Here is an 11655-nt window from a genome sequence, read left to right on the forward strand (position 1 = left end):
AGCCGTTGAACCGAGTGACGCCAGAATGACGGCGAGGACTTTGCTCCCCTCCCGAGCAGGCGTAGCACCAGTGGGACGCCGGTGTCGAGGCCCTGCTGCCCCAGAGAGATGGGCAGGGGGACTTGCACGGGAAGCTAAAAGTTGTTTTTCTGGACTAGCAGAGCAGCATTTCTCCCCACTGCCTCCGGAGCCGCCCTGTGTCCCCAGCGCTGGGAAAAGCGGCGTTAGGATAAACCCAGCTGGAGAGGCACACAATGAATCCATGCGTGGCTTTACAGGCTTAAACCAGAACCTCTGCAGAATAACCCCAAAATATTTAGAGAAATTAACTCTTAAACTTGACTTAAATAATCGTCTCCTTTTCACCAATACCTTCTTATTTTATATAAAATAAACCCAGAGCTGCCAGCCGCTTTTGCTACTATTTAGATTTTTACCCATCTACTCTGCTGTACCTTTAAGAAGTTGAGAACTTTTAACCTCTTGAAGGATGCTGAGATGATAAATATTTTTGCTCTTTCTTACCTGCTACTTACAATAATTTTGTTTTTTTAAGTGTTTAACTTGTTACCGCGTTTATTTTACCTTGATATGCTGTTCCCAAACTATACACTGTGACATTCCACACAAAATTCAAAAGCTGCAGGATGATTTCTTTTCTTTGCCTCATGTTAGCTTTCAGGTCACATTTTAAATTAACTTTTTTTTTTCCCCGCTCTGGCCATGACTCAGCAGTGTTAATTTGCATTGGTCTGACACTTTGCATACAAGCTGCACAGAAGCTATTTAAATATGAAATGGCCCAATATTTTGTAGACCTTTGGCCTTCCCCTCCACTCCTCTACTACCAGTTTCTTTTCTGCACGTGTTATGGTGAGAACGGAGATTCTTGGCGTGGAATGTTAAAGACTTTTGCCACGTTTCTCCCCATAACCATCACCTCCCTGCACCAGCACTGTTGGTACGTGGACTTGCCGTCTCTTGCGCTATTGAAAAAGTTTCCTGCTCAATACGACAACGCACAACCGATCCACTTTTTGGTGCAATTAGATGATTTTAATAGTTTCTCTTCTATAGATGCCAACAGCTCTAGAGGAAGAGTTTCGTAGTCTTGTACATCAAGCCTGGTTTGTTCTAGTTGTCTAGCCGTGTTCACCATCAGTCACTTTGCTGGCCGGGAAGGCGCTGGGGTACCCACAGAGGGACTGGTGCTGAACTTCGGGGTGAGTCGGAGCACGGCTGTGCCAGTTCTGCCTTGCTTCCTTGCAGGTAAGCCACTGCTGCGGGAGCCGCCAATTCTACTCCCAGAAAATACGTGTCACATAAAAAGTGGCCGTCCCATAAAAGAACTGGTACAATCAAACCCAAATGCGTTTGGAAAAGTCACTGGTACTTGCAGTAACCGTTTGCTGAAACATTTAGAAAGAAAGCTTTAGAATAAGTAGCCCCACAGAGCATTAAACTTCCTTTTTCACAACCTTACAAAACCTCTCCAGAAGTAGCTTGCTTAAACAAGCTTTGAATGCTGCAGTACCAGGGAAAAGAATCGAAATAAATTCAGCTCCACCAGCTCTATTTACTGCTGCATTAATGTATTAATAGGTCAGATAAAGGCTTCTGCATGGCCCAGTGCAACGGTGTGAAGCAAATTTGGGGACTGGCTACCCCCAAAGGTCCTACTGCTTGAGGGGCTGCCCGGAGGAGCTCACAGCCCAGACCCCTCGCCGCTCTTCATGTCTCCATCTGGCAAAGGCAAACCCGAGTTTGAATCCACTGATGGTTATTCTGAATGGGAAAGGCGGTGGCAGTTTCTTCGAAACCCCTTGACGTCCCAGTCATGTGAAAATACGGCAGAAAAATCTTCTGCCTCTTGGCTTGGTACAACCTATGTGTTTGACTTTAAAAATGACTGTGCTGGTTTGCTTTATTCATTTGGTTCTTGTTAACGATCATCGCCTTTTCCCTTATTACTGCAACAAACATAGTTGAACTGCATTACATACTGTTTTAAAGAGAGGTAATGTCAAACACTTTTGCTGTGCGCTGTCAATGTTAAAGGGCATTTACATAAGGCATCAGTTATATATTAAGCATATTTCATTCAAGAGACGGAACATTATTTTTTGCAGGATTATATCGGGGAAATATAATACCTGCAGCAGATTAGGAGGCACTGAATTAAAAACCCTGAGAGGTTTCGTTCTTAAAGGAAGCAAGACATTGATTGAGCAACGGTGCTAAATTACCAATTTCTGCTGAACCAAGCTAATGCATCAATTGGGGCAGAAGAAACATTTGTGACCAGCCCGGATTGCCACCAGTGGACACTGGCACACCGGACAGGACGTTGTAGCCACAGATCTCCCACGAGGTTCCCGACAGATAAGCCCTACCACAATGTAAGGACTCAGTCTGGAAAATGACATCATTGTTGTGAGCTCGAGTCAGGTGGGTCAGTTAGATGCCCAAGCAAATGCAATTCTGCACTGATAAATAATAAACTACAAGGTAACAGCCTGAGGAACAGCCCTTTTCATAAGTAAGTTGAAAATTTTTAAGTAGAATGTTAACTATAAAATGTTAAAAAGCAGGAATATTAGTTTCTGCTAAGCGAAGTTCTAACAACTTTTTTTTTTTATTGTGAAAAGTAAAACCTAATGTAATTACAGGGATAACATTTGAATATTATGCAAGTGCATGCTCAGGCCTTTTGGAAAGAACAAGGTCTCACATGTTCTTCTATTTTAAATGCCTGCTGCACCTCCCGAAATCTCTGGGGAATGTGCTTAGCAAAAGGTGAGCTCAACGTTTCCAAAATAACACACTCCGCACGACTGTACTCGAAAATTAAAGCGGGGCCGATGTTCAGCACACCATGCACGTTCGCGGGTGGCTGCTCGGGAGCGCGGGTCGCTCTGCGACGTGACATTCCCCTCCGCTGCAAATCGTCGGCGAGACGATCCCATGGTTTGACTTAAGTGGTGGAACGCTGAAGATGCTTTATTGGGCCTTAAAACCAAGGGGGAAAGCTCGGCTGATAAAAAAGCCTGCAGCCCGGGGTCAAGAAACGGGCGGTAACGTGCGCGAAGCAGCAGCTACCTGCTTGCTTGTTGCCTTGTATTTTTTCCCCCCTCCTTTTTCAACCCCACGCCAGCCTGCCTACGAGAGGTCATCTGCAATCCGTTTGCGATCCTCCGCTACGCAGGCTAACCACATCCTGGCATTAAAATGTTATTTTATAAACAGGCAGCGCGCACAGACTCGCTGCCACCACTGCGGCCAGTCCGCTCGGGTTATGTCGGGGGGGGGGGGGGGGGGGTCCCCTCATTTTCCTTCCCCCGCGCACCGCCGGGGCGGAGGAGGAGGAGGAGGAGGAGGAGGAGGAGGAGGAGAAGGCGGGCTGGAAAACCCCGCGGCGCCGGCTGCCAGCCGCCATCGGGGGCGGGGAGCGGCGGGAAGGGCCGGCGGCCACGGGCAGACTGCGGCCCTGGCTGCCGGCCCGCCTTTGGCCGCCGGCCCGCCGGGCCCCGGGCGGCTGTACCCCCGCGGCGGGACGGGGAACGGGGGCGGGCGGCGCTTCCCTCCCCGCTTCCCTCCGCCCTCCTCCTCCTCCTCCTCCTCCTCCTCCTCCTCCTCCTCCTCCTCCTCCTCCTCCTCCTCCTCCTCCTCCTCCTCCTCCCCGCCGCCGCGGCTTCCCTCCCGCTGCCCGGCAGGGGCGGCCCCGCTCACGTTCCCCTCAGGGCGGCCCTCAGCGTTTTCCTCAGGGAAAAAAAAAAAACGTTTAGAAAAAAAAAAAAAAAAAAAAAATCTCCTCACGTACCCCACGGGCCTGAGCCGGATGGAAATGACTCACCTCACGTCCTTGCGCTTTTTACGGAAATACTGTGAATTTTGTACCTGGAGGGCATGGCGGATGCCTTGGGCCCACCGCTGGGTTGGGAGCCCTGAGGAAGCGGCGTTAGCGTGGACGCCGCCGCCGCCTTCACGCCTCGCGCCTGGCAAGGACGGTGCTCGCCGAGGGTCGCTCTCCTCTCCCATCGCGGTGCCTTGGTGGGCTCTCGTCCCCACCGAGCTGGCCCTGGGGGCCTTACTTATTTTTTCCCCACCTGTGTACAACAGCTGCATTGGCGCACCAAACGAGCCCTTAAAGGCCGCGTCTGTGGTTGCAAAATCCAGGACTGAAAGGAGGTGCCTGCGCAAAATGTGTTAGGCTCCTCTTCAGGCTTGAGTTTGAAGCCTTACTGGATAACCACCTCCCGCTTTTCCCACCCGTCTCATCGGGTGAGCGGAGCAGATGGGATTCGCTTAATGAGCAAGTCCTCCGTGCTCTGCTTTACCTTCGTTATTCAGTGTGTGGCCCGAGGCCATGAAAGCCCCCGGGTGCCTCCAACCCAGCTCCGGAGCACAGCCAGCCACGTTCTCCCGGCCTTTCGCTTGCAATTCGGCCGCTCCGGGAGCGGACGGCAGGCGGTGATGGAGAGGATGGGCAATGCTGCTATGGCGTCGTCCCGCAGGGGCAGGACAGCTTTGGTGGGCGCTTCTGGATGGCGAAGGAGCGGTGGGAGTCGGGAGCCTTGGGACCTGGTCCAAGCTCTGAAAGCGAAGCGCCAGACATTGGGCTTGGGGACATCGGGAGCCTGTCCTTCAGACCGTTCCTCTGCCTTCCCTGCTCATGGCTGCTTGTGCTAACATTCTTGCCTGGCCGCTCCCAATCTCCTTTTCAGCCCTGCCACTGTCTACTGGTTTCTGTCAGATGAGTTTGTGGAAAAATGAACAGCAGTTTCTTGGACACAAAGTGCAGCTTTTCTTCTCCCGGCTCTCAAACGGGACAGCTTCCACCCCCAAAGGTCACTGAGAACACGAGGAGGTTAAACATCCAATCTTCAGTCTGGCTGCCGGGACCGAGCCCAGACCACAGCAACTCACAGCTGCGCTTGCGGAGGAGCTCTCGCTGCACCCCACGTAGATGAAATCTTCAGGATATTTAGCAGGGAGCACCTAGCAAACCTTCACTGAGATACTGCGCAGGCTGCAGCTTCTCAGAAGCTTATCAGTTGCCCACATGTCGATTGCTTCATCATGAAGATGGCAAAGATCACCCTTCCCTCTGCTGTCAGATTTTGGGCTGCAGCCCCAAGGCATGGTGACATTAGGCCTTTTCACAAAAAAGACATTTTTAGAATTATTTTAGCATGGATAAAAGATCCACCACACACACACACACACACACCCATTTTCTTGGTTGAAAGTGAAGCTTTTCAAAGTTGTAATCAACTTAAACCAGGGTTTTTATGGTGGAAAGTGTTGGACAACATTTGTGATATGTGTACCGGTCCTGCCTGGAGTATTCATGGCAGTAATAAGAGCAGGGCGGCATACTAAAGATGTGCGTGGGTTATTGAGATAAATGTCTGGAAGGAAAGTTCAGTTGCGGTGCTTTCTGTGACCTGAGAAATCTAAATGACGGGCACCATCCAAGAAACAACACGGGTAGCGTGACAGCGAGCAGCGAGTTCAGAGTCCACCGCTTCTGCTCGGGAGGCAACGCTGACGTGACCTCTGCCTGTGTCTGTGTGCTCGCCAAGCAACTCTGGGCTGGGACCAGGCCAATTTTACAAAGCAGACCAAGCTGTGGAGTTGCATTTTGATAAAAACGGTAGCTAAAAGAGGAGTGAGAGATGCAGCTGTCCCAGCTGGGAAGGAAGTAGCAACGTTACTCTCTCCGGGCATGAGAGTATTCGCGTGCGGGAGGAAGGGAAAGGCAGATGGAGGCAGAGTGACACAAGCGCTCAGCTTTGTGAAATTTGCAGCCAGTCCTCGTGGCTTTGCAGGAACCAAACTCACGCGAGTAGCAGTCTCCTAGGTTTGCGAGAAACGAGGTTTCCTTAGTCCCACAGCTCACTCACTTCCTTGTCAGGAAAGAGAAAAAAAGTGTTTAATAAGAAACACGGAGCATTTGTTGAAAGCTGAATTCCACTGAATGTTGTCTTAGAGTAACCCCACTGAAGTGAAAACTGGGTTAATCAATCTTGGGTCTAACCACTGAATTACAACAGCGAAATATGTGGAGTTGAACCTGTGTAAGAGCCAAACTGTGTAGAATTTTAGAGACAGTATTAACTTAAATTTCTGAGCCTAAAGGTTACCAGAGGCGTAGGAGTAAGAGAAAATACTGAGAGAGGCCTTTGCGGGGCTGCGCAGTTGCAGGGTGCGGAGGCTGCCGTGAAGCAGCGGCCGCCGGCACGTACGGCTGTGCTAACCGGTGAGAGGTGCCCGTGCTGACGGCAGCTTTTATTGGCGAGGGCTGTGTGTTTGCTGAAGGTCTCTCTCGCAAAGCCATGGCAACAGCAGCCGTGCGCCGTGTCTCCCTGGGAGATGAGGCGCCCGCAGAGGCCTGCGGAGCATCGCGGGAAGGGATGGATGCCTTCGGGCTGCTGCCTGCCACGTCTCATCCTCGGTGTGCCGGGGGAAACGGTTCGTACCGAGATACCACCCTAAATTAAACCTTGGATTTAGTATTCCCAGTATTCTGCTGAAGCTCCTACTTAAAGATAACGTGGATGTGCATCTGCGTTTCTGTCAATGATTTATGTGGTTGGGTTGGCTGGCAGCTGCTGCTGTGCAGTGACTCCCCACACCTGGGCAGGAACCTGAGAGAAGCTGCTACAGATCAGCCCTGGGTTGACCTGGAGGCCCGTCAAGCAGGTCTGCAGGTATATTAGAGTCAGAGTGTGATGGAGGAGATAAATCTTTATGCAACCATATGTTTTCATATAGCAGAATACAGCCCCTCTTCTCTGCGTCCAGCTGTGATGAATGTTCTTGTTTGGGTAAAGCTGTGCCCTTCAAAAGTCTGTCTTGTAGCGACTATCGCAGGTTTGATTAAAAATCACATGCCCTTTCTTATGAGCATGGCTCGCATAACAAAATAAATCTGACAGACAATTGGCTTGCTAATAAGTGCAATTAAGCAGTATGGGGGCTTAATTTTATCAGCATTTATTGGTAAAACTACAGAATATTCTGTGAAGCTTGTTTCATGGTAATGAAATGATTGATGGTTTTGTAGAGGAATGCCATGGAAATCCTTCTTTTGTTTCCTGGCTCAGAAGACATATGTCATTTTCCAGTGTGAAGGAATTAATTTGGCTCTCTTTGTTACTTACAATTACTTACTTTATGAACCCTTCACCCCAGGGACCTCTGTGCGGTGGTCCCACTTGAAGAACCTCACCAGTGGGTCAGATGAAGTAAACATCAAAGCTGGTCAAAATACCGCTGTTCATTAACAATGCAGTGAGAAATCAGTCACGGTCAAAGGAAGATTATCCATCTTGCTTGACCTACGGAGTCTGAAAATGCGCTAGCCCCATGCTTGCATTGTCCGCAGCGCTGTGGGGAAGTTGTAGGAGGTGTCATGATTCCATGGAGATGTTTTCTTTGATTTCTGCGTGGCTGGTGCACCGCTCATCAGGAATAGGGGATCGAGACTTGACCTGAGCCTTGTCCGGCCATCTTCAGAGCATTACGTGTTGATGAACTTCTACAGGGACTCTAGCAAGCTATTTTTTTAGGGCATGATTCCCATTAAAATGAAATATTTGCTGGAAATACAGTACCTGTATATTAATTCGGAGATCATTTTGAAGAGACAGGTAACCTGTAAGGCGTTGTGCTGTCATTTCTGCACAGAAATTGAGAAACGGGAGTAATTGGAGAAATAAAGCATAGACCACCCCTCTGGTAAAACATTCTGTGAAGTTGTGAACTGGTGGAATAGAAACCCGGACAAGGGCGACAAGCAAGAAAGAAGGATGGTTTGCAGGTCATGGATTCATCAGAGGGCACAGCACAGAGACAGCCCTTAGCACAAAACTGCTGCTGAAATGATCAGATCAATATTGACCTAGGTGGGAAGAAGGAAAGGAGAGTGAAACAACCTTCCCGTGAAAGCCAAGCACGAACACCAGGAGAGGGGAGCAGGCAGCCGGGCGGGTTGTTTTTCCGAAAAAGAACGCTTCATCTGGTGAGAATCGTAGAAGGTTGGAAAATCAAAGAGTCAAGGCCTGGAAGGGCTTTGGTAAATATTAATAAATAAAGACATGCATGCTTTTAAAGACTAAAGGAAAGGCTGTCAGCAGGGTCCTGAAGGAAGCCAGTAAGAGCCTTTGTAGCGATCTAAATGGCTTGAGGTCAGGCCTTCAGCGAGCGCTTTGCAAATGTCTCCCAGCTGCGGCGGGAGCCGGGATCCCTGCGGAGGGCTCAGCCCGCTGCTCTGACGAGAGGGCAGCGGCAGCCCCGGGCACCCGACGCTGAGGACGCTCCGCCCGCCGGACGCCGTGAGATGCTGCGGCGCGAATCTTCCCGCAAGGGACAGCGTGGGAGCGAGAAGAGGCACGAGGGAGGCCGGCGAGCTCGCGAACGGCTGCGAGGGGACCCGGGGTGGAGGGGCCCGTCCGCAAGCGCCGGCACAAGCAGCTCCGTCAGCCCACCTCGATAAATGATGGGTTTTGTCAGTTCCGTTTTTGAACTTTGCCCTTTCTCCGTAATTCGGCGTTTGCGTGATCGCTCTTCTTGCTTGTCTTCACCTCAGCATTTATCTAGCAGCAGGTGACGATTATCTCGGGGCAGCTCTCTGTGCCTTTGACATCCCTTAATTAAACTACGACATTTGCTAAGTATGGAAAAGAAAAATACTGGAGGAAAAAAAAAAAAAAAACTCATTGCATTCTCATTAGACCACTGTATTCGTGAGACTTTGGGTGCCACGTAGGAGAGCGGTACAAAGGATATTTTTAATGAGCTTCAGTAAAGGTGCCCTTGATTTTAGTTTGTCCCTAATTGTATGAGCTTTGATCTTGATTTCTTCAAGAGATATTTTACCGTGCACTTAGGTACCGCTGACAGACCTGAACAGTTTCTCTTTGTCCAGTTTCTGAGAGAGGAAAAAAATTTCCACTGGAAAATGGTTCCAGGGAAAGTTTCAGTGAGCAGCATCTTCGGGATCTGTCCTGCTAATTGTCTACAAGTTGGCTCTGGATAAGGAGTAAAGCCATGCTCAGGTGATACATAACACATGCACTGGGACAGATCAAGTCAAATGCTAAATCTCGCTATTAGCCATCATGTGCAGGGGTGAGGAAAGCTTTCAAAATATATGAAAGCAGCTGAGGAATATTGCAGTGCCATGTAGCTGCATAAACCCAGCTAATGGCTTGAGACTTCTTGGCCTATTCCCTCTTCTTCAGATTATGTCTCCGGTAAGAAATACCCTTCCTCGTGGCATTTGTGCTTTTATCACTTCAGAGTGCCTCGGTTCAGAATTGGCGCCGGGCCTGCCCTAAAAGACCACTGAAACCTATTTTTCTAATATGAATCATTTTGTGTTTTTCTTATTAGTAAAGCAATCAAACAAGATGCAAACTCAAGGTACTTTTAAGGCTGCTTTTAAATTAATCTTGACACTTTGCTGCTGACAAATCCAGAAGCAGGGCCCTCTGAAATCATTGCAAGGGTATAGCATGGCTGTAGTAAATAGTTCTTACTCAGAGAGACCAAGTCTAGAGATTTGTCCTTTTCTAACTGTGGCTTTACAGCTAAGGTTGCCAGTAATGAAGCTTACTAGAACTAGACTAAGCTCACCGAGTGAAGAGCCTTCACTTCAGAGGGAGCTCAGGCACTTCCTCATAGGCTGCCTTAAATTAATACTTCTTCATCCACCAGAGCGTTAGATTTGAGTTTAGGGGTAGCTGGCATCAAGACAATCCCGGAGAAAAATCTATAGTATGAGAAGAGCCATACTTAGGCTGTGAACCTTCCTCTCCCTAGCGAGAGCACAGGATAAAACCTGCTGAGATGTCCTTGGTACCCTGCCATGAGCTCCCTTCTCCAGTGCCTTTTCATCTTCCCTTCCATGAATATTAACAACAGTTCTTTCACTCCGAAAAACTGCAGTGCTAAAATACATCCAGATATGCCTCCTCAAGTCTTAGCGGCGCTCACTCAGCCTCGCCGAGTTCAGTTTTGCGACGAGGCTGCTCAGTCAGACCCAGACGGTTCCGTTGCGCAACGAAGACATGCCTTCGCTTAGCCCATCGACATATAGGACACTTGAGCAATCAAACACGCCGGTGACTTCTTGCCATTATTGAACTAGGTTGAATTTAATCAACAGCTGTGGAGAGTACACCATTTACAGAGCTGCTCCCGTCAGTGTCGGGTGTTTGGAGGTCACGGGCAGGAGGGAATGCCAGCCTGGGCTCCAGGTCTTCCCTGGTGAGAGGTTTACAAAAGGCAGGGGAAAAAAAAAAAAAATTAATCCTGAAGCTTCAGATATTCCCTCGGATAAAGTTCCAGCATAGTGAAAGTTACTTGCAATTCTGCCATTCCGCATGTGTCTGTAGTTCATTAATCGTGACTCAGTGGAAAACCTAATTTTTATGGGTGTGAGTGAGTGCTGTTAAGGGGCAGGTCTGCTGCTGAGGGTAACATCCTGCTAGCAAGGTACAGATCTAACCTATAGAGATGTTGTGAAAGCAATATAGCAATTTTGTTCCTTTGTCTTCTGGATGTTTATTTGCTCTTTTTTTTTTTTTTTTTTTTTTTTTTTTTTTTGCACGTTAGCTATCTGCAGATTACTCCGATTAAATTACTCAGGGAATAAATCACTGCCCCATGAAAAGTACCTAATCAAACAGATAAGTCTTGCATTTCACCCTCGTCTCTCTCACTCCCACACATGACTTTGCATGTGAATCTTTAAGACCTGTATGCCCTATATTTTTTCACTCTAATGCTGCAATTAATCACATTACATAACCAGCCTACTGCTGTTTCTAATTAAATTTTTCGGGGGGGGGGGGGATGGGGGGGGTGGGAGAAGGAAGAAAGAACCCTGCATTTAAACACCGTGAAGGGTCTGTCTTGAAATGACAATGCCAGGAAGCGGCGAGGGAAGGCTCCCTCCATCCTCCTCGCACCCCCGTGCGCCGGGAGCTGCGGCGCAGGCCCCGTCTTATGCAACATCCCACGCCGGGGTCTGACTCACGCGCACTTACCTCACCGGGGACAGGCTAAAAATAGGCTTTCATTCTTAACTCTGCACAGCCGGGCTCTGCCTCGCTTCCAAGAAGACCCTTGATGGGATTAAAATAGAGCAAGTTCTGCGCTTTGTTTCCTGCTGGAGATGTCTGCACTGCGCCCGTGCGCTGTTTGTTTATCTGGCGTTTTAGGGCAGCCGAGAGCAGGCTGGATGCCGTCGGAGGCACAGAAAATACGGCGTTTTGCTCGCATCGTGTGCCAGCTGGTTCCAGACAGGGTGCCACGAGGAGGGGTTGGGCAGCGGGGAGGCTGGACATCGGGAAGCGCCGTGGTAGCTGCTGCGTTACAGCAGTTCCCACAGCTTTGGGAAGGGAGGCTGGGCGGGAAGGAGGTGAAATCAGCCCTGGTCCGGGTGGGAGGAGGTTGCTGGTCCCGGAGTAGGGATGCACCAGTGACTGTGGGAACGAGCATCTCTCAAAAGTCCCTCTGCAGCCGCAGCTTAGACCCGGGTGCTGCCCCGTGAGCCCCGCGTGTCCCTCTCCTCGCTCAGGCCCTTTCCCCCCCATCACCACCAGCGTGGGACTGGGCTGGCACAGCTCATCTTCCCCCAGCCCG

The 11655-nt window shown here is 49.6% G+C and overlaps 1 long non-coding RNA gene across 1 annotated transcript; it reads right to left on the minus strand.

Moving 5' to 3' along the window:
- Positions 1–6978: 6978 nt before the first annotated feature.
- Positions 6979–11447, minus strand: LOC116962216. The gene is made up of 2 exons (XR_006165934.1): positions 11058–11447; positions 6979–10272 (listed from the first exon to the last, which is right to left on the minus strand). It is a non-coding gene; the product is annotated as an uncharacterized LOC116962216 (long non-coding RNA).
- Positions 11448–11655: the final 208 nt, after the last annotated feature.

This window comes from Tyto alba, unplaced genomic scaffold, assembly GCF_018691265.1.
Source record: "Tyto alba isolate M040663 unplaced genomic scaffold, T.alba_DEE_v4.0 Super-Scaffold_3, whole genome shotgun sequence".
NCBI classification, from domain to species: domain Eukaryota; kingdom Metazoa; phylum Chordata; class Aves; order Strigiformes; family Tytonidae; genus Tyto; species Tyto alba.